This window comes from Cyprinus carpio, chromosome B4, assembly GCF_018340385.1.
Source record: "Cyprinus carpio isolate SPL01 chromosome B4, ASM1834038v1, whole genome shotgun sequence".
NCBI lineage: Eukaryota > Metazoa > Chordata > Actinopteri > Cypriniformes > Cyprinidae > Cyprinus > Cyprinus carpio.
This window is the reverse complement of record NC_056600.1, coordinates 33,316,501-33,338,696: the sequence shown is the minus strand read 5'-3', so window position 1 is coordinate 33,338,696 and position 22,196 is coordinate 33,316,501. Positions and strand designations below refer to the sequence as shown.

Here is a 22,196-nt window from a genome sequence, read left to right as displayed (position 1 = left end):
GGAGAAGATCTTGTTTAGGCCTACGTCAAAACTGAAACCAAGCTGTTCACACAGAACGCATATTTCGTTGATTTTCTAGAGGGACATCTATCACTGTTGCACTTGCATCTTGCACAAAGGGGCAGCATGTTTAGACAGCCATGTAGAATTAATGCAAGTTCTACTTTGAAAAAACATGTCTCGAGACTTTATGGTGGGTTTTTCCCCATCCCACTGCAACTTGTGTTTTTAATGTTTTTAAACGAAGAAAGTACTCTGTGTGATTGGCTTTCGGCCCTTTGTATTAAACTATGCATACATACATGATGCTTTATAGTTGTTTACGCAACTTAATTATATTTGGTTTCTAAACATAATTTTAAACAGTATGCACTTTTTTCATGTTATTTTATTGCTTTGAACAAATGTGCACTGGTAATATTTTGCTTGATGTGGCCTCAGGAGAAAAGCCAAAAGCTAACTGAAACTATGCCTCTTAAATTTGAATTTAATTCGAATTTGAACAAATGTGCACTGGTAATATTTTGCTTGATGTGCATTTGGCAAAGCATGGTTGCAAATCATGCAATGCTCAGTGTTTACGCACGCAGCTGATGATTGATGTCTCCATTCACAGTCAGTAAATACCACGTGCTGTGAGTTTAACCTGCTTATTTTATGACTCCGCCATAACCAGTTTGTTGCATACGTTTTGTTCTTACATTGGTGTTATATTTGTAGCAATATACTAATATAAGTAAAATAACTATTTAACTATACAGTATTTTATTATTGTGTGTATCGAATGGTTTAAGTGAATATAAAAAAAGAAACACTAAAAAATCAGGTATCAAGTATGGTGACCCATACTCAGAATCCGTGCTCTGCATTTAACCCATCCGAAGTGCACACACACAGAGCAGTGAACACACACACACACACTGTGAACACACACCCTGAGCAGTGGGCAGCCATTTTATGCTGCGGCGCCCGGGGAGCAGTTGGGGGTTCGATGCCTTGCTCAAGGGCACCTAAGTCATGGTATTGAAGGTGGTATTTACAAAATCAAATGATTGGGACAGCTCAACACTGGAAATAGGTAGTTTAAATTTTTGTTTATTATTTTGGTCTTGGCCCAACCCTGAAGTTCACGCGCTTCCTATTTTGTGTGTGGGATTGCCATTGAACTTAACTAGTAAAAATAATAAAAGTGTTCATGTATAAATGAAAGTGAAAAAGTGAAAGTGACGTGACATGTGACAAGTATGGTGACCCTTTATCCCATCCAAAGTGCACACACAAACAGCAGTGAACACAAACACACCGTGAACACACAACCGGAGCAGTGGGCAGCCATTTCTTGCTGCGGTGCCCGAGGAGCAGTTGGGGGTTCGGTGCTTTGCTCAAGGGCACCTCTGTCGTGGTATTGAAGGTGGAGAGAGTGCTAAAGAAAGATCTAAAGATCACAAACAAGAGTCCAGTCTAAAGACCTTTATTTATGCTTCTCCTAGACCTGGGACGTAACACATTGTACATCACTGTAACAGTCTTGAATGCATTACTTTTTCATAATGCACTGATTTTTTTTTCTTCTTCAGGTGATGTCCTAAAAAGAAATAGTCCTGTGAGCTACATTCCACATGTTCCGATGCCATATCATAACATTGTTTAAAGAAGAGACTGGCATGAGGAAGAAACTTTCTGAAATTATAATTGTGATAAAATGGAACAAACATGTCAGGCTCGTGTGGAATCCTCCACTGCGTCCCGATCCTTCGAGGCTGGATGAATGGTGCCATTCTTCCCAGAGGTGCATGAGGAGCTTATGAGATCATGGAAGGAACCTTTTACTGCCCAAAGCAAATCTTGTAGCTCCTCCATCCTCACCACCCTCAATGGCATGGCCGCTTTGGGGTACACGGCCATTCCCTCAGTGGAGCGGTTTGTGGCCATGCAACTGTGTCCAACAACCGCTACCACGGGCCTGTAAGTATTCATCAGGCCTTTCTGGCAATGCTTACAGAGCTTGTGGGGAGGTGGCTTCTACCCACCTGGCAGCGTCAGACAGGATGCCCAGTCCATCCAGGCCCCCACCAAAGCTGACGACAAGCACAGGTGCAAGAGGCCCTGAGATGGGTGACCCGGAGATAGAGGAGACTGCTCACTGGGAGATGGTGACCGCACCACTCCCTCCCTGGGAAGAGGGATGGGTGGAGAATCTTTTGTTTCATTTTGTTTCTGTTCCACCACTTTGTTTCTAAGTTTCGCCGGTACCCAAAACTTCTATAAAAGAGCAGTTTCCTCAGTCTTTGGGTATCAAGAGGAGGATAGTGGTGAACCGTGCATCACGGGATCACTTCCTTCCTCCTCTCTCGCCAGCGGGCAGCAGTGGGTTGCCCAAGAGCACACCTCCTGCCCTACGGGGTTACAACTGAAAGGGAAGACAACTGTCTCATTTACTTATGTAACCTGAAGTAGGGAACGGAGACATCACATCCCATTGCCACAGTTGCTGTACCACCGCTAAGCTGCTGGGTCCCTAATGAGGTGCACCTGCTGACTCTTATACCCGCGCTGCGGGGTGTGGCAGTCAGATGGGAAATCCGCATGCCAATGTCCAATGGCTTGTTTAGTTGCACCTAATTCGTCAGTCATCACAGACGTGTCATCTCCGTTCCCTCCTTCATGGAATGAGGGTTACAGTACATACGTAACCGAGATGTTACTATAGTTAAACCATTATGACCACAAATTAACCATGGTTTTGATTTCCTAACCATATAGTTTTAACCATGCTATTAAACCTGTAGTAAACCATTATGAACGGGAATCAATACATCAAATAACATGATTACTACATTTTTAATAAAACCATGGTTAATTTTTGTAAGGGGTGCGATCTCATTTGTGTCGTAAAATCATTTTAAATAAGGATTTGTTTAATAAAACGAGTAATTAGACTCACCCTCGAGTAGAAAGTAATTATTTCGATCAGTTCTCGCAGGTCTGTTCTGTTCACTCTGGCGTCACTCTTTCCAGTGGGTTTGCACCATTTTATCTGGAGGTCTTTATCCAAGACATAATCTCTTTCCCAGTGTGCCATGCCACAAGCAACATATTCACCCTCAAACAGAAACATTTACAATGAAGATGGAAACAGAGTAAATAAAAACAAACAAAAAAAAGCTATGCGACATTCTGCGATTTCTGCAAGGCTTTCTCATGAACAACATCACAGTCAGTGCCTGAAGAGCAGGTCCAAGAAAGATGAAGCCGACCAGTATCGCTATAAGGCCTAGTGTACACAGGCACAAAATTTCCTGATCCATTAACAGTTCCAGTCCGATTAATATAACAGTAAATGGCAATGTGTCAAATCCTGGAGTTTTTCTGAGGTTGTTTTTCCAGATCGTTCACAAACTGTTCTGGCAACGACATCTTCACCAGTGTAAAAGCGGTTAATTTTATGAAGCTATTTGTATACGTCTCTTACCTTCTGTTGTATGGAAATGACCTCTGTTTCTCCTGAAATGGAAATTATAGTGGACCTGTTAAACAAGGATACAAATAAAAAGAATTCTACACGCAACATAAATAAGCCATATGCAAAAAAGTTAAGTAACACATTGCAATAACAACTAAACGCATTGAAAATGGCAAGAAACCCCATTTTATTTCATAGTTCATGGTCCAAAATCACATTAGGTGTAGCTATATGTATTAAACCAATAAATGTCCTTCATTTCCCCTTATACAACAGCAACCTGTATGATTGCACAGTGCAATATCAAGCTAGTTTATTTTATAATTATAAAACACTTCAACCCAAAGTGAAGACGGACCAATATACTGTGTACATAGTTTTGTATAAAAGTTCTACATTTAATATATTTCCAGAAAATACAAGCAAACCGGACGTACAAATCAACTATAAAATTATAAAACTTCTTCTTGTGTACATTTGCACAGAGAATGTGTTTTTTCTTCAAACAGGGCATTACAAGAGTCCCGCGCGTGTATTTTTTACAACCAGTGAGTGAAAGTGAGTCTATAATGTGACAAAATCCATTTTCAGTCCTTTTAAGTGATTAAAGACATTTGCGATATGGAAATTAAATAACATGTTTTCAAGTTGTAAAGTTGCAAAAACCATCGTGGGTTGGTTTCACCTTCAGTTTTGACTGCATATTTGAAGCGCCTGGAAACACCGGTCAACTTAAAGATAAACATATGCAAGAAACATTAATGAGAGATATCAAAAATAAAATCTGTGATGAGCATATGATCCATTTATTAAATAAGTGTCTCTTTTTTTCTAATACTGCTAAATGTAAGAGGCAACTTGGGAATATCTAGGCATTGGCGATCATTTCACCAACAGAAAAACATATACATAGTGTGTAGGTAAATAAACCTATATAAAATTCTCTTTAAATGTATATAAAGCCTTTTAAGATTGAGCAGCTTTGTCCGTTTAATTATTTTTTTCGTATTCGTGTAGTGCATTTACAAAGTCACAAAGCAAAGAAAAACACTGCATTTGTCATTTATAAAAAGATATTTTGGTTGCAACAGAAAGAAACTAAAATGAAAACTGGCACATATATGTGGGACGCAAAGTGAGACGATTTAACCTGACTGGACATAAAAGTTATTTTTTTTTTTTTTTATTTTTATACAGTTTTTTACTTATCTTTATTAAAAAAACAGAACAAAAAACAAACAAAAAAAACATAAGCAGGTTGTGGAAAATCTAGGTTATGCTGCCGTTTCTCGAATTGTAGTTTCCAGTCTCTTTGGGAGTAAATCGCGTCTCATGTCGAGGTTGATGACTGGTTTTCGACAGTGCTGTCCGTCATGGTAAGTCATCTTTGAATATATGGGGTTTGAATAGTTCATTGCCTGGAAAAATACAATAATGTTTTAGTTTGGTTTATTTTCTTAATAATCACAAAACACATTGTATTTAAGAGTTCTGGAATCCACCTGTCCTGGAATGAGTTCCTTTGGAACATTCTGGATGGGTAAAGTATGTGCAGTCATTGGGCGCACGGGGGGTAAATTGCGCGGGTCGCTTGACTTCACACACCAGCCCTGAAAAACAAACCAAAACAATTAGAAACATTGTAGATTTAAACAAACTTGCACATTAAATCCATAAAATAGACTAAATAATTTGGGGAATTCTGGTTCGAACCCAAATTACATGTAAAGCCAGAGTTTAAAACTAAATTGCAACAATTCTTTTCTACTTTTGCAAACTCAATTGATTTGAGGGAAAGAAATCGGTCCCATTAGATGAAATGTCCTTGTGGGACATTGTATAAATAAAAGAGAACCAAAAAAAAATAATAATAATAATAAAAAATAAATAAATAAAAATTGTTTTACTAAACCAAATCAAAACACAACCTTTTTTCACCAAAGAGCCAAATTTTTATTTTTGGTTAATGCATTTTTCCAAAAGAGCCAATATATATTAAAACATTACTAAAAAAAAAATCTCTCTCATTCTCTCTCACTATATATATATATATATATATATATATATATATATATATATATATATATATATATATATATATATATATATATATTATTAACAATCTCCTGATTGAGATTGTAGATACAGTGTTAATGGTCCTTTTGAGAGATAGGTGGCGGTAATGCACTTATAAGTCTGCGATCCGCCATAGAGCAACAAGCAGAAGATGATGCAGGCTGCTGTGAAGCACGTTCACAAGAGTTCTAACAGTTCGGACATTGCGTGAATCAGAGGTAAAAATATAATATAAATACTGTTCAGTTTCTTGCACAGACTGATCGTTTTGTGTCTTTACACATCAATGTATCATCATGAGCCGCAGGGTTTAATTTGGATTTTTCTGTGCATGTTTTTCTTTTTTTCCTCTCATAGATTCTGTGACCATTGCCAAGCATTGTACGGCTGAGAGACTGCAACGCCTGAAGCTAAAAATCATAATTTGTGTTCTACTGAAGAAACAAAGTCACCTACATCTTGGATGACCTGGAGGTAAGCAGATAAACATCAGATTTTCATTTTTGGGTGAACTATTGCTTTAAGTCCATAAAGTGATATTTAGAACTTATAGTTCCTACTCGTTTAGTACCTTATGAGGGTCAAGGGTGAAGCTGGGGTGAAGAAAGCTTCCCACATCTACGTGATTGTCGTGGTCAACTTCGTACATGTTATAGGAAGGATTCCCGATCTCCACGTTCAAGCCACCATTCGCCATGGGCTGCCGCTGAACCTGCTTACCTCTGTGAAGGGATAAATGTGTATTATCTTTGTATAGTTTTCACAGGAACATTTAGCATACCAGTTAAACGCTGAAGCACAGCTGGCTTACAAGATTTTATACAGCAATATCTATAAATAAGATGTTTAATGTTCTGATTAGACATCTAATCCAGCTAATTACAGATTTGTTTGTGTGTTTACCTTCGACATCTTTTGCAAATAAGGAGTCCCACTGCAACAGCAGCGATAATGCATACAAGAAGAACTAGAGGCACTATTATGGCAATACTTCCTGAAAAAAAAAGAACAGAAAAAAAAATTAATAAGTTACATGCACCTTACAGTGATTCAGTTACACTTTACATAAAATGTAAGTGATAATAATGCAAATGCACAAACTTTTGAACAGAATGAAGATGTGCATATTAGTACTGCCCTTCAGAAGCTACAGGATATACTTAAGACAAGATAAGGGAAATTTACCATGATTCGGTTAGCTGATGCTAACAGCTGATAGGTATAAAGTGTTAATTGTTTTTTTCAAAAATGAAATGAATGAACTGTCTGAAACTGTTTGACTGACAATTAGAGGAACGTTCATCTCTACAAAAAAAGGGAAGAACAGTGTGTTTCTCTCCTGACTGACTAGCGTCAAATTAAGGAATTACACCACTTTAAACATACAGTACTTTCTAATTCTAATTTGCTTAAATAAGGCAATCCCAGAATGCATTGGAATTAATCATGCAAAATGGTGGACTATATGGGAAGTGCTGAGTATAAAATAATTCAATAATGAGAACGATCTAATTACAAACAACATTTCACCTAATATTCACCTAATATTTTATTATTTATATATATATTTTTTTATATATTAGCTTAGCAACATGTGCTAACACCAAACACCACTGGAATCAACTGCAATTGTGATTAAGTTTTATAACTATGTGTGTTTGTGACACTCACTTCCGCTGAAGTTTTCTGAGCGGTTAGTCTTGGTTGTGGGTCTTTCACACTGTGTTCCTGACCAGTTTGCAGAGCACCTGTGAACAGATAAGAAACAAATAACACAGCTGGTGAAATTTACAATGCATTGACTTCTTCAAATCATCATTTGATTAGATTTGTACAAAATAACGGTTTTAATTTATCCCTTATACCTCAATAATTAGGTTTTTCTCTCTGGGTTTCCTTTATTCATTATTATGGTATCATTTGTTATAATGATTTTGGTTTTGACAAGCAAGTTTTAATGACACACGCAGTATAAATCACAGGAGGAGGTATAAAATCCAGACCAAGGGATGCATTGTTTTTACTTGAGACACATGCAAAGTGTGTGTTTGTGTGACAAGGGACTTCCTGGATCCAAACGGCATACGTCCACAGCAGAACTCCAGGGATGTGAGAGATTATGTGCTCATGAGAGATGGTGGGCGTGAATGAAACTGTTCGAAAACTATATTTAATCAAACTTCCTGCAGACAGGGATTCTGTTTCCTGCAGGAGGATGCACATGGATGCACTGCTGTCTGAAGGAAGTGACAGAACATCTAGAAGAAACAGATCATGGTGGGAACATCCCACTAGATAAAATTCTTCTGCTGGATAAAACTAAATGCTTGGAAATGTCAGGAAATTTTCATGGTTAGGGTACCAAATAGGTTTAATAAGATAATTTTACAAATTTATTTAGATATCCTACAAGTAAAAAGATTGGATGTACATACAGGTGCTGGTCATATAATTAGAATATCATCAAAAAGTTGATTTATTTCACTAGATCCATTCAAAAAGTGAAACTTCCATATTATATTCATTCATTACACACAAACTGATATATTTCAAATGTTTATTTCTTTTAATTTTGATGATTATAACTGACAACTAAGGAAAATCCCAAATTCAGTATCTCGGAAAATTAGAATATTACTTAAGACCAATACAAAGAAAGGATTTTTAGAAATCTTGGCCAACTGAAAAGTAGGGCTGGGCGATATATCTAACGATAGAATCATGCGCATCTAGTCAGTAAATCTGGTTCCGTGATTACCGCTAAATCGCCATCACCTGCTTTCAAATGGACCGGCATTTAAAAAGACAGAGCCGTAGATCACTGACAAGCTACGCAATATCGCGTTCATTATCGAAGGCGATACATCTGCGATAATGTATGCGATATTGCGTAGTTTGTCAGTGATCTACGGCTCTGTCTATTAAATGCCGGTCCATTTGAAAGCAGGTGATGGCGATTTAGCGGTAATCAGGGAACCAGATTTACTGACTAGATGCGCATGATCATATCGTTAGATATATCGCCCAGCCCTACTGAAAAGTATGAACATGAAAAGTATGAGCATGTACAGCACTCAATACTTAGTTGGGGCTCCTTTTGCCTGAATTACTGCAGCAATGCGGCGTGGCATGGTCTATGGCAGTCTGTGGCACTGCTCAGGTGTTATGAGAGCCCAGGTTGCTCCGATAGTGGCCTTCAGCTCTTCTGCATTCTTGGGTCTGGCATATCGCATCTCCTCTTCACAATACCCCATAGATTTTCTATGGGGTTAAGGTCAGGTGAGTTTGTTGGCAACTTAAGAACAGGGATACCATGGTCCTTAAACCAGGTACTGGTAACTTTGGCACTGTGTGCAGGTGCCAAGTCCTGTTGGAAAATGAAATCTGCATCTCCATAAAGTTGGTCAGCAGCAGGAAGCATGAAGTGCTCTAAAATTTCCTGGTATACGGCTACGTTGACCTTGGACCTCAGAAAACACAGTGGACCAACACCAGCAGATGACATGGCACCCCAAACCATCACTGACTGTGGAAACTTTACACTGGACACCAAGCAACGTGGATTGTGTGCCTCTCCTCTCTTCCTCCAGACTCTGCGACCCTAATTTCCAAAGGAAATGATCAATTTACTTTCATCAGAGAACATAACTTTGGACCACTCAGCAGCAGTCCAGTCCTTGTTGAAGCAAGACGCTTCTGACACTGTCTGTTGTTCAAGAGTGGCTTGACACAAGGAATGCGACAGCTGAAACCCATGTCTTGCATATGTCTGTGTGTAGTGATTCTTGAAGCACTGACTCCAGCTGCAGTCCACTCTTTGTGAATCTCCCCCACATTTTTGAATGGGTTTTGTTTCACAATCCTCTCCAGGGTGCCTCTCCTCTCCTCTCCTTTTCACAATATTCTAATTTTCTCAGATACTGAATTTGGGATTTTCCTTAGTTGTCAGTTATAATCATCAAAATTAAAAGAAATAAACATTTGAAATATATCAGTCTGTGTGTAATGAATGAATATAATATACAAGATTCACTTTTTTGAATGGAATTAAAGTGAGTGAAATAAATCAACTTTTTGATGATATTCTAATTGTATGACCAGCAACTGTAAATATTAGAATAAATATATTTTTTATATAGTAATGCAATAATGCTTTAAATATAATATTACTCTAATACATAACAATAGCAAAATAATAAGGGTATATATATATATATATATATAATATATATATATATATATATATATATATATATACTCATAGCATATTTTATTTATTTTAAATTTAATTTTGATATGATATCGAAATAAATGTTGTTATTCAATATGATTTTAATTGTTAGACATAATCAATAATGCCATAACTTTATAAACTAAGTATTTTAAGGGGAGGATATGAATATTTTTGATATTTTTGAGATTTTAGTGGTGTTTTAATTGTTTGTTATTTGTTTGTTTTTAAAACACATTTAATATGCTTCACAAAACAAACAAATAAACAATAAATAAACAAACAAACTATAAACAAATAAATAAAAATAATAATAAAAAATATTTCAGTATTTATTTATTTTATTATTTGCAAAGAAAAAGGTAATGACACACCAGTGTACCATATTTGTGAAAAGTGACCTGTTTAAACATGAGCAACGTTTATAAAAAGAAAGAAAAAAGAAACAAAACGCAGAAAAACATATCAAATATGGAAAAACAAAAGAGCAGCAAAATGGAAAGAGAACAAATAAAGGAAATTATCAATTTTCCAACGAAAGAAGATGATAAATAATGCATACCAGAAGAGCAATCAAAGACAGGTCGTCCTCAGCATATGCAGAACTATAATCACTAATACATTATTAAAAAATAACAGCCATGAGAAACATACAAATGAAACAAACACAGAGAAACGCACACCAACAGCGGAGAAATGGCGGCGTGTGTCCAGAAAAGCGGAGTGCAATGCGAAATGTGAAACGTGCTCTTGGAAGCTGTACGAATTGGTTTGCGATGTTTGTGCATGTTCATTCCACGAACAGCCCAGACGCATGCTGACTGCGGTGGATGGGATTGTGGGAATGTTCTGGAATGTTTTGGAAACTGTATGAACCAGGAAGACCTACTTGCAGCGAGGTTTGTTATAGGCGGTGAGGGAACAAACGCCCTGGTTCTGACAGTAGTGATCGCACGGGTTAGCTCTCTCGTCACACCTCGGGCTTTTAAACTCAGACGGGCAACTGAGGAGAACGCAACGAGACCAGAAGAGAGACGTGAGCACAACACAGAAACAGAAACAAGACCCGAAATACACTCAAACTATATACTCAATATACTCCAAACACCTGTAGGTTGTGATGCCCTTCTGTATAAAGCTGGGTGATGTGAACATTCAAATTAATTATGAATATTGTTCAGCCTTTTCACAAACATTAGGGTGAATTTCATGAAACCTGTTAAGAACATGCCTGGGTTAATAGTTCACATATTAAAATTCTATGCTGCATAAAGCAAATAAATCCTGCTTTTTGGACAATTCAAATATTTTGCTTTGTGACATTTTCATGTCAATTACTGCAATGCAAAATAAATCTCATTTTCATTACAAACAAATAATCTATTTTTCATATCATAATGCAAAAAATGCTCTCCTTTTCATGACAAAAATATTACATAAATAAATCAGTCAACCTTATTATCTCATTATCATTACTGTAATAAATTAATTAAATTTGTATTTATTTCCTTAACTCAATGAAAAACAATTCTTAGTATTGTAAATATAGAAACAAATAATAAAATAAAATGCATAAATAATTAAGTTGTATACAAAAAAATAAAAGTTTTTTTTTACAGTGTAATACAAATTAATTATTTATGCATTTTATTTTATTTGTTTTTGAATTACAATACTAAGTATTGTTTTTCATTGAGTTAAGGAAATAAATAAATACAAATTTAAATAATACATATACTAATATATATATATATATATATATATATATATATATATATATATATAAAATATATATATATATATATACACAGTATATATAACATTTTCATCACTGTAATGTAAAATAAATGAAAATAAAATATTATAATTTTTATTATATTTACATAACCAATCAATCTCTTGAGTGCAAGGCAAAATAATTGACAAATAAACTATCACTCATTATATTAATGTAAAAAAAAAAAAAATAATAATAATAATAATATAATTCTCATTACCATACTGCACAATAAATGAACAGATAAATAAATCACATACATCAGTAAATGAAAACTTAAAATAAATAGTATGAATGCCATAACTGTAATGCATTTAATGTAAAAAAAAAAAAAAAAAAAAAAAAACAACAAAAAAAAAAAAAAAAAAAAAAAAAAAAAAGTTTCACACCGATGTCAATTACTGCTGACAATGGGAGTAAAAAATATAAAAATAATAAAAAATAGCTTAGTCAAACTTTAGATGCTCCAATTCATTGCAGTAATGAAAATTTGGGGAGAAAGTCACATTGCAAAAAATCCACAATATCAATTATCAGCTGTCATCCTGCTTTATAAAACAAACCAGCTACTATGTGCCTGCTTACAACACAAAACAAATCTGCTGATTTGCCTCGTGTTCCTGTGGCTCAGTGGTGGAGAATTGCATTAGCAGCACAAAAGGTCATGGGTTGAATTCCCAAGGAACACACATACTGGCAAAAAAAAAAAAAAAAAAAAAAATTGTATAGCCTGAATACACTGTAAGTCGCTTTGCATCTGCTAAATGCATAAATGTAAATGTAATGCAATGCTGATTTGAACTCTGTTCAAAGAACATCTTCTAGGAATATGATCAAAATTTAAGTCTACTTTTCGAGTCATGCAATCCACAAACTTGCTGAACACACAAGGCCTTTATTGAAATTTAACACAAAACTCTATCAATATCTCCAGCTGCCTTCATCTACTAATACCCACTATAGCAAACTCTAATGACACACTGCTGGATAAGATAATGAAATAGAGGACGGACAAACAAAAGACCAAAAAAAAAAAAAAAAAAAGTGTCTTTGATGGGGTGATTTGAAATCAAGCAGGTCTATATAAGCAGGACACACTCATTTTTCCAGGTAATCTCCGAATGTCTAGCCACCGTCATTACCAACCCTTCACCTTCAGCGACCAAAGAAAAACACAAGATTGAATCATCTGAATGCAAATTGATTCGGCCCTGAAGGACACAATGGCTTTATCAGAGCATCAATGGCGACGAGAAATGGGGAAAAGAAGTGGAAACGAAGACCAGGTGTCATGGTTAAAGCCAACAAAGGATTGTATCCATCTTTAGGGAGATTTTCTTCAAGAACACGTAAAGGAAGAGACTTTGAAAGACTTCTGACTTTGCTTGGTCTGACTTTAAGAGGGTGATTCATACTTTTATGAATACTTATTCTTCCGGGAAAGGCTGATGTTTGGTATCCCATTTATGTTCAGTGGTTTGATCCATTCAGGCTGATTTCCTTGAGGAAAAAATAGTGATTTGCACTCTGAATGTTTTTGAGGGAGCACCATCTCCTGTTCCTCCAAATAATATGCCTTTGGCAAACAAGAAAAATGGAGGCAAAAAAAAAAAAAAAATGGAGGCAGGTAAATATATATATATATATTAATATATATATATATATATATATATATATCAAAAAAAAAAAAAAAATGGAGGCAGGTGTTTATTGTGTGTTGAAGAGGAAAGTAAAGACTCCATCAGTGAGGGATTCAAGACAGCCAGACAAAACTCATAATTTCTGAGAGATGAAGTACATCCACTGCCGCATTCAATAGCTGTACAATGTTTTTCTTATACTATCAATTTCTTTCTTCACTTATGAATATATATATAGATAGATAGATAGATAGATAGATAGATAGATAGATAGATAGATTCAAAGGATAAAAAATTCAGTCATTTTATGTAAAAATAATTCGAATGAGCTGCCACTATTAGTGGAAAAATTGTTTAACTCTGCGTCCATTTCATTGTCGGTCTCTCTCACTTGCTTAAAAGTGATTATTATATACACAATTCCACACTAAAAACGTATAAAATGTTGTAATTTACAGTGGTATTAAATTTTGTATCATCTTTTCAATTCCAACTTATTACTGAGGTTTTTTTTTTTAAACCGGCTGTTCTGCTACTGTACTTTTAAGACTATATGTAAATGAGCTCTGTTGTGACTGGCTAGCTATTCATGAGCTCGCCTTTATGTGTTTCTTGAGAAAAGTAGAACAGTCTGATTCATGAATTAATCATTCGTTTATATCTTGCCAATGAGAGAGTCTGATTTAGTCAATCAATAGTCAAGTTAGTCAGTATGGCTTCAGACATCTTAGAATATTTTGTTTTGAATTGTTTTGTTTGTTTTTTTTTTATGGTTGTTTTGTGGGTCTTCTTTATTATTTGTTGATGCTAAGATTCTTGTTGTTTTTTTTTTTTTCTTTTTTGTTTATTTTATAATAATAACTTTTTTCTATAGCATTTCTATTTTTATGTGTTTAGGAAGTAATAAAGGTTTGCAATGAGATATGGATGAAATGAGAATAACATTTTTGGCTGTACTGTCCCTTTAAGGGATTTTTCGAAATGAATGATTTATATTCTCCAATTTTATGGTAATTTAGTTTTTTTTTTTGACCATTTTCCAATGACAATTGTATGGCACATCTGCATTTTACCCGAAGCTACAAAGCTTCACTTCCTGTTTATTGTAATTTTGTGGAAAATAACTTAGAATGTTTTTTTTTTTTTTTAGTGTTCTGCAGAAAAAAAGAAGTCATAATGGCTTGCACTGAGATTTTGATGAATTGAGATTGTAATTTTTGGGTGTACTGTCCCTTTGAATGCTGCAAATAAGTTGTGTGGACCATTTTTACGACAGTTGTATGGCAATTCTGTATTCTTAAATAAAGCTACAATGCTTCACTTCCTGTTCATTGTAATTCCCTGAAAAATAGTCATTTAATTGAATTTATCCTTAAGAATTTATTTTTTCATGTGTTCTGCTGAAGAAAGGAAGCCATAAAGGTGTGCAATGAGATTTGGATGAAATGATAATACAATTTTGGGGGTATACTGTCCCTTTAAGGCTTTTTTTCTCTCTCACTTTTATAGTCTTTTTCTCTCTAGACATTTTAGAATATTGCAAATAAGTTGTATAAACCACTTTTGACAGTTTTATAGGGCGTCTGCAACCTTAATTGGAGCTACAAAGCTTTAATACTTGATCATTGTAATTTCCTGGAAAATATAACTTTTCTCCCCATGTGTTCTGCAGAAGGAAGGATGTCATAAAAGTTTGCAATGAGATTTGGATGAAATGAGAATTAAATTTTATGGGTGCACTGTCCCTTCAAGGGACTTTTTTTTAATATGAATGATTTATTTTCTTCACCTTTACAGTTTATTTTTTTTTTCTCTAGAAATTTGGTAACAAGAAATAATATACTTAGCAGTCCACTTATAATGTCAAGGTTTCTTGCACAAAAATGTTGTCATTTAGTTCTTTTAGATCATTTTCCAATGATTTATTTAGTTTTGTTTTGCTACTGTACCTTTAAGACCATATGTAAATTAGGTATGTTCTGATTGGCTAGTCATACATGAGCTCACCCTGGTGTGTTCTTGAGAAAAGTAGAAAAGTCTGATTCATGAATAAATCATTATTTTAGATCTTGTCAATCAGTGTCCGATTTTGTCAATGAATCGTTTGATTCAGTTCACAAACCCATCTGAATGATTCATTCACAAATCTGAGTGACTTAATTTAATGGGTTAAATTACTCACACAAAACTACTGTATGGCTTCAGACATCTTAGAATATTGCAATTAAGTTGTATGAACAATTTCTACGACTGTTGTATGGTGCGTATTAATTTTTAATTGAAGGTACAAAGCTTTACTTCCTGTTCATTGTAATTTCCTGGAACATGGTAATTTAATTTCTTCTTAAGAATTAATTTTTGGATGAAATTTGGATGAAATTATATTTGAATTTTTTGGGTGTTCTGTCCCTTTAAGTGATTTTTCCATATGAATGAACTAGAAAGTAATCTGTTTTTTATTTCATATCGTATTTTTCTCTCTAGAAATTTGGTGACATGAAAAATACCATACTTAGCATTCCATTTATAATGTCAAGGTTTCTTGCACCAAAAATGTTTATCTTTATGACTATTTTCCAGCCTTTCTCCGAGTTTTTAAATGAAACAGGCTGTTTTGCTACTGTACCTTTAAACATACATGTAAATGAGCTCTGTTATGATTGGCTAACTGTTTATGAGCTCATCTTGGTGTGTTTGTGAGAAAAGTAGCAAAGACTGATTCATGAATAAATCATTCTTTCAGATCCTATCAACCAGGAAGTCAGATTTTATCAATGAATCAGTTGATTCAGTTCGCAAACCCATCTGAATGATTCATTTAAAAACCTGGATGACTCACTGATCTTACAGAGCGTATAATTACTTACATTTCTCACACAAAACTATTGCGTTCCTTTAGATCTCTTAGAAATTAGTGAATAAGTTCTATGAACCGTTTTTACAATACTTGCACATCTGCATCCTTTATTGAAGCTTTAAAGCTGCACTTCCTGTTCATTTTAATTTCCCGCAAAATAGTGACTTCATTTCTTCCATAGACTTTTTTTATTTTATGTGTTTTGAAGAAGAAAGTAAGTTATACAGGATTAGAAATGCGATTTGGATGAAATTATATTAAACTTTTTGGGTGCACTGTCCCTTTAAGGCCTTTTAAGCATGAATCAACTGGAAAATAGAAGCACTTTTTTATTTTCTTCACTTTTTTTCTCTCTAGAACTGTCCCTTTAATAGCAGGAATATATTAGAAAGCAGAATCACTTTTGTTTCTTCAGTTTTCTTCTCAGTCTTTTTGCGTTTTTTTCCAGCGTCTCTCATTGGTTTCTCTGCCTCTCTCTAACATACAAATATAGAGGTCGATATAAGTGGCAGATTATGGACCCCTGCTATGATAATTCACTCTTCTGCTATAATACTTCCTCTCTCCTGTTAACCTTTACAAAACATTCATCCTACCAAGTCAGACGAGCATAAAAAAATCCTATTAAAGTGGTTGCCGGAGGGAGCAATTTAAAATAAATGAATCTAAATAACGGCAGGCAATTTGTTGCTGTAGAAAGCTATTAAGAAATTACTCACTGACAGAACGGCAGGCCCGTCTCGGAGTCGAGGTGGCAGGTTCCGCCGTTATAACAGTATCCGTCACACAACTGACAGCTGGCTGCGATTCTGCCATTCGTACAGCTGCGAACACACATGTGAACAACAACAGCAATGACATTTGATGCAAATCTTGTCGTTTAGTACTGAGTCATTAAATCATCAAGGAATATGAATTATTAAAAAAATGTTGTATATACCACACATTTTTAAAAAATATATATATACTGTTAAATGTACTAAACACACACACACACACACATAGAAATAATATAGATGCATTAATTATATGATAGTTGCATATGATTAAATATATAATTTATATACAAACAATATGTAAAATAGAATATTAGTACAAATGTATTTATCTTTCTAAAAATTAGTTATTAAAATTATTATAAAAATGTAATAATTTATACATTAATAAATAAATTAATATAATTTTATTATAATTCAAATTTTAATAGTATTTTATATATACATAATTTGAAATGTTACACATAATATTTGCACACTAAAATATTTTATGTCTATTTAAATAAATAAAATAAAAATATAGGACAATATAATATAATAAGATGTATAGAATATAATATTTGTACAATTTTATTTATGTCTTAAATGTGTAGGATATTTGTACTATTATATTATACAATAATATAAAGTTTTATATTTTTTTTACACTTATTTTATATTTGTACTATTATATTATACAATAATATAAAGTTTTATATTTTATTTGACTAGTGCTGTCAAATGATTAATCACAATTAATCGCATCCAAAATCAAAGTTTTTGTTTACATAATATGTGTTTACTGTGTATATTTACTGTATTATGTATAGATGAAGACACACATGCAGTATATATTTTGAAAAATTATTTACATGTATTTAAATGTACTATATATATTTATATTCATATTTTTTTTTTTTTTATATTTTTATATATATATATCTATATATATATATATATATATATATATATATATAGATAGATAGATAGATAGAGATATAGATGTAGATGTAGATAGAGATATAGTTTTTTTTTATATATATATATATAGATAGATAGATAGATAGATATATAGATTGATAGAGTTATTGACTAGTGTTTAATTTTGATTAATCACAACTTAATCACACGTTTTTATCTGTTTTAAATGCACCTTTAATTAAAACTTTTCAAGTTAACACTCTAATCAACAAGGGCATTGACAAATATGGATGCTTTATTGAAATGTATGTTTATTATTAAACCATACTCAATAGAGCATGAAGACTAGACATGTTTCAAAGGTCATAGATGTTTTTCAAAGAACTTGTTTATGTCTATTAGACACATGAATAAAAGAACACAGAAATACCAGGTTCCCATTGCTTCTCTTTCTTTGCACTGAGCAATTTACTTACACAAGCCTGTTTACATTTTCACACGACAGGGCAGCTAACTTTTTCTGAACATTTATTATTTGTTATTACCTTTGTTTGTCTCGCTGTGCCCACATACTGTATTTTGATGCAGCTAAATTCGCAATAAAACTGTTTTCATTTATATATTTTACTGTTTCTGTTGTCAGACAAGTTTGGAATGAATATGAAATAGTGACTGAAACGCAGTACCGGCGAGTCTCAAAATATGGTTTATCCGAGAAGTCGCTAGATGTGTCGCTAAGCGCTTTTTTTTTGGTTTTTTTTTTGGCTAAATCTAGTTGGCAACACTGTGCATCTCCATTTCTCCAACTACAGGCTAAGCCACGGGTCAAACAGAAAAAGTAGTTGGCAGCGCGTTAATAAAATTAGTGTCATTAAAATGAATTTATGTTAATGCGTTAACAACGTTCATTTTGACAGCCCTAATATAAATATATTTAATACACAAAAACATAAAAATATTTTTCTTAAATATATACATGCATGTGTGTGAATTTATATATAAATGATAAATAATAAACATTACACACACATACACTATGTAAAAAAAAATATATATATTTTGGATGCGATCATCACAATTAATCATTTGACACATACTAATTTTCACACTTACTTTATATTTACATTTAGACATATTGCATAATATTATCTAATAAATTAGTGCTGAACTGCTCATGTCACTTTACTGAATACACACTTGCAGGCGACATCTCCAGTCTCTTCGTCTACGATACATGGGGCCCCTCGGCAGCGAAGACATCGATCAGTCTCGCATTTTGGGCCCTCGTAGCGGGTGGGACACACGCACTCCACGTGTCCAGAGCCAGACAGTGTGCAGCCTTTGGAGTTCACGCAATAATGGTGACAAATATCTGCCATCAGACAGAAAGAAAGACGATTATGACTGATCTGAAGCAATGTATAATGTATTGCTAACATCCTGTCATATCTGACCTCTTCTTCAAAGCAACTAAACAGTTTTGTCTAATTTTAAGTGTTTTAAAGTGTCAAAATAGTGCTCCTTGCAGGTGTTTTAAAGTGTCAAAATAGTGCTCCTTGCAGAGTTTGAGCAGCCTATTGACAGCCTATGATGCCTGAAGTAGATATCAGAATTTGAGCTAATGAACGAACCTGAAGTAGATATCAGATAATGAAACAGACTGCAACTCACGGTGTAGACAGCGTTCTCCGGTGTATTCTGCCAGACAGTGGCACACAGGTTGGTTCCCCAGGGTCATGTCACATGTGCCTCCATTCAGACAGTAACCGTCACAAACACGCTTCTCACACAGAGGACCAGTGAAACCCAGGGCGCAGCGACACGTGGGCTTTCCTGTTGAAAATACACCATATTTTAGTGACTTTAAACTTGCCTCGATCATTTTAATCAATACTAATTTAATTTCATTTAATACGCTTCTCACATTAAATTTAATTTTATTTAATTTAATTTAATTTGACATAATGTATTTGTAATAATTTATTTTATTTTATTTTGTCTTGTATGTTTCTGACACTATATATTGAATGATATATATGTAGGAAAAATATATATAGTGACTTGCAAGCTGTGTTGTTACTGTTAAGTAGAACTATTAAAAAAAAAATAGTTAATTAAAATAAAGCTGAAAGAAAATACTAGGTGGAAATCTTAAAATAAAAACAGAATAAAATATAACAATAATAATAATAAAATACTAAAATAACTCAAATATCAAACAAACAAACTGCATAATGAAAAAAAAATGAATGCAAAACCAGAAATTTATATATATATATATATATATATATATATATATAGCATTGAAGACACAAAAATAACAAAAGCACATTATTAAATAATGAAAGCTATATAAAAATATTTAAAATTTATAAAAAACAACAAAAGCAACAATTACTAAAACAAACTAAATTAAAATAACAGTGACAAAAATAAATGCTATGTTAAAATAGTAATACAAATAAAAAGTGCATAATGAAAAATAAATTAAATGAATAAAAAAAAAAAATCCAATACACAATAAAAATAACAAAAGCACATAAAAATTACTAAAACTTAAACTAAAAAATTAAATAAAAAATAAAGCTAAATATAAATATTAAAAATGTTATAAAAACAACAAAAGCAACACAATTACTTATTGAAAATATAAAATAAATAAATAAAATCAAAAACAAAAAAATAAATTCTTATAATAGTAGATAAATAATACTTCAATAAAAATTTCTTTAAAAGAATAAGAGAAATTTTACTGACCCTAAACTTTTCTAAACGGTAATATATATGCGATATAATTAACTTTTTAGTGAAGTAAATTCTTGGGGAAAAATTGTAGAAACAGGACAGAAAATTATATATATAAAGGTTTATATATATATTGGTAAAAAGGAATTTTTTGAAATAAAATGAAACCTGAAAATATAAAAATAAAAGCTAATTAAAAATAACACTACCTGTGAGGGAATAAAATACATAGGCACTTACTGACATAACAAAAAAATAAATAAAGCAGTAACATCCTTGATAGTACAGTACTTAATTTACAGGCTAATAGTGCAAATCGCAGTAATCTATGCTAGTCTTCGCTTTCTTAGCCAACAGAATGTGATTATTTGAGTTACTGTGACAGTCACAGTGTTCTAGCAGGGTTTTGCGTGACAGTACATCTGTTGGGCATTGATTTCACACGTTAACACACACTCAAAGCCAAGGGATCTTCATCCTACTGTTGGTGGTCCATCTGCCAGCTGGTGCGAATGACAGTTTTAATGTAAAGATGCCAACAGAAACAATTCCTGACTGTTTCTCAGACGTTAATGCGCTCCAAATGATTTCCATCCAGACTTTGGTTCCTGCCAAAATATTCTTCAGTATAAAAAGGCTAAACAGGGAGTGATTTACCAAGCTTTCGCACTGGTATATTTTTTCGTAGAGGTTACGATAACAAATGGGCAAAGAAACGTCTGTTGTTACCAAAGCACTAGCAAACAGACAGTGAGTGAACTTGACGGTGCACTTTTGGGAAACAGGCAGTCAGCAGTTGGCGTACGTGCATCAGGGGAATTTCAATAACATTTGTTAGCTGGAGCAATTACCAACTATTTAATTACCTGTCCAAAACCATGAGTCCATGTGTATGCATTCTTTCAGTCATAGTATATTAAAGGGATGGTTCACCCAAAAATGAAAAATCTGTCATTAATTACTCACCCTCATGTCGTTCCAAACCCGTAAGGCCTTTGTTCATTTTCAGAACACAAATTAAGATATTTTTGATAAAATCCGAGAGCTTTCTGACCCTGCATAGACAGCAAGGGTACTACCACAATCAAGACCCAGAAAGCTAGTAAGGACATCATTAAAATAGTCCATGTGACATCAGTGGTCCAACCGCAATTTTATGAAACTACCAGAAGCCTTTATTCAACAACTTATTCTCTTCAGTGTCAGTTTTCAATGCACATTCAACATGAGGGTGAATAATAAATGACAGAATTTAAATTTTTAGGTGAACTATCCTTTTTAAGGAATGGAAATCCTGTCATTATTTACCCACAGTCATCATGTTCCAGACCAATTTCTTTTTTCCATAGAACAAAAAAGGAGACATTTAGCTGCATGTTCATGCTGCTCTTTTCCATATGAAAATTATTTATTATATAGTTTTTATTTATAATAATTTTAAAATAACAATATTTTACATATATTAAGAACATTTTTTAGTCTAGTACAAACAGGATGGAAAATTATTTTTGGATAATGAGATATTATTTATGTATATATTTAATTAAATATTTGTTTTTATTTATAATTATAATTAACAAAAAATTAAAATACTAATACTGTTAGTTTAATAAAATTAGCATATTTACAGTAAGAACTAAATACATTTATTATAATAATACTTTTATATATTTAATATAAAAACAATGCCCACCTTTAGCAAATCTGGGTTAATTTGGTGCTTGTAATATG

General features: G+C 33.3%; 1 pseudogene; it reads right to left on the bottom strand.

The window, feature by feature from the left end:
- Nucleotides 1-4,666: 4,666 nt before the first annotated feature.
- LOC109051446 overlaps nucleotides 4,667-22,196 on the bottom strand; it is a 33,997-nt pseudogene continuing 16,467 nt past the window's right edge.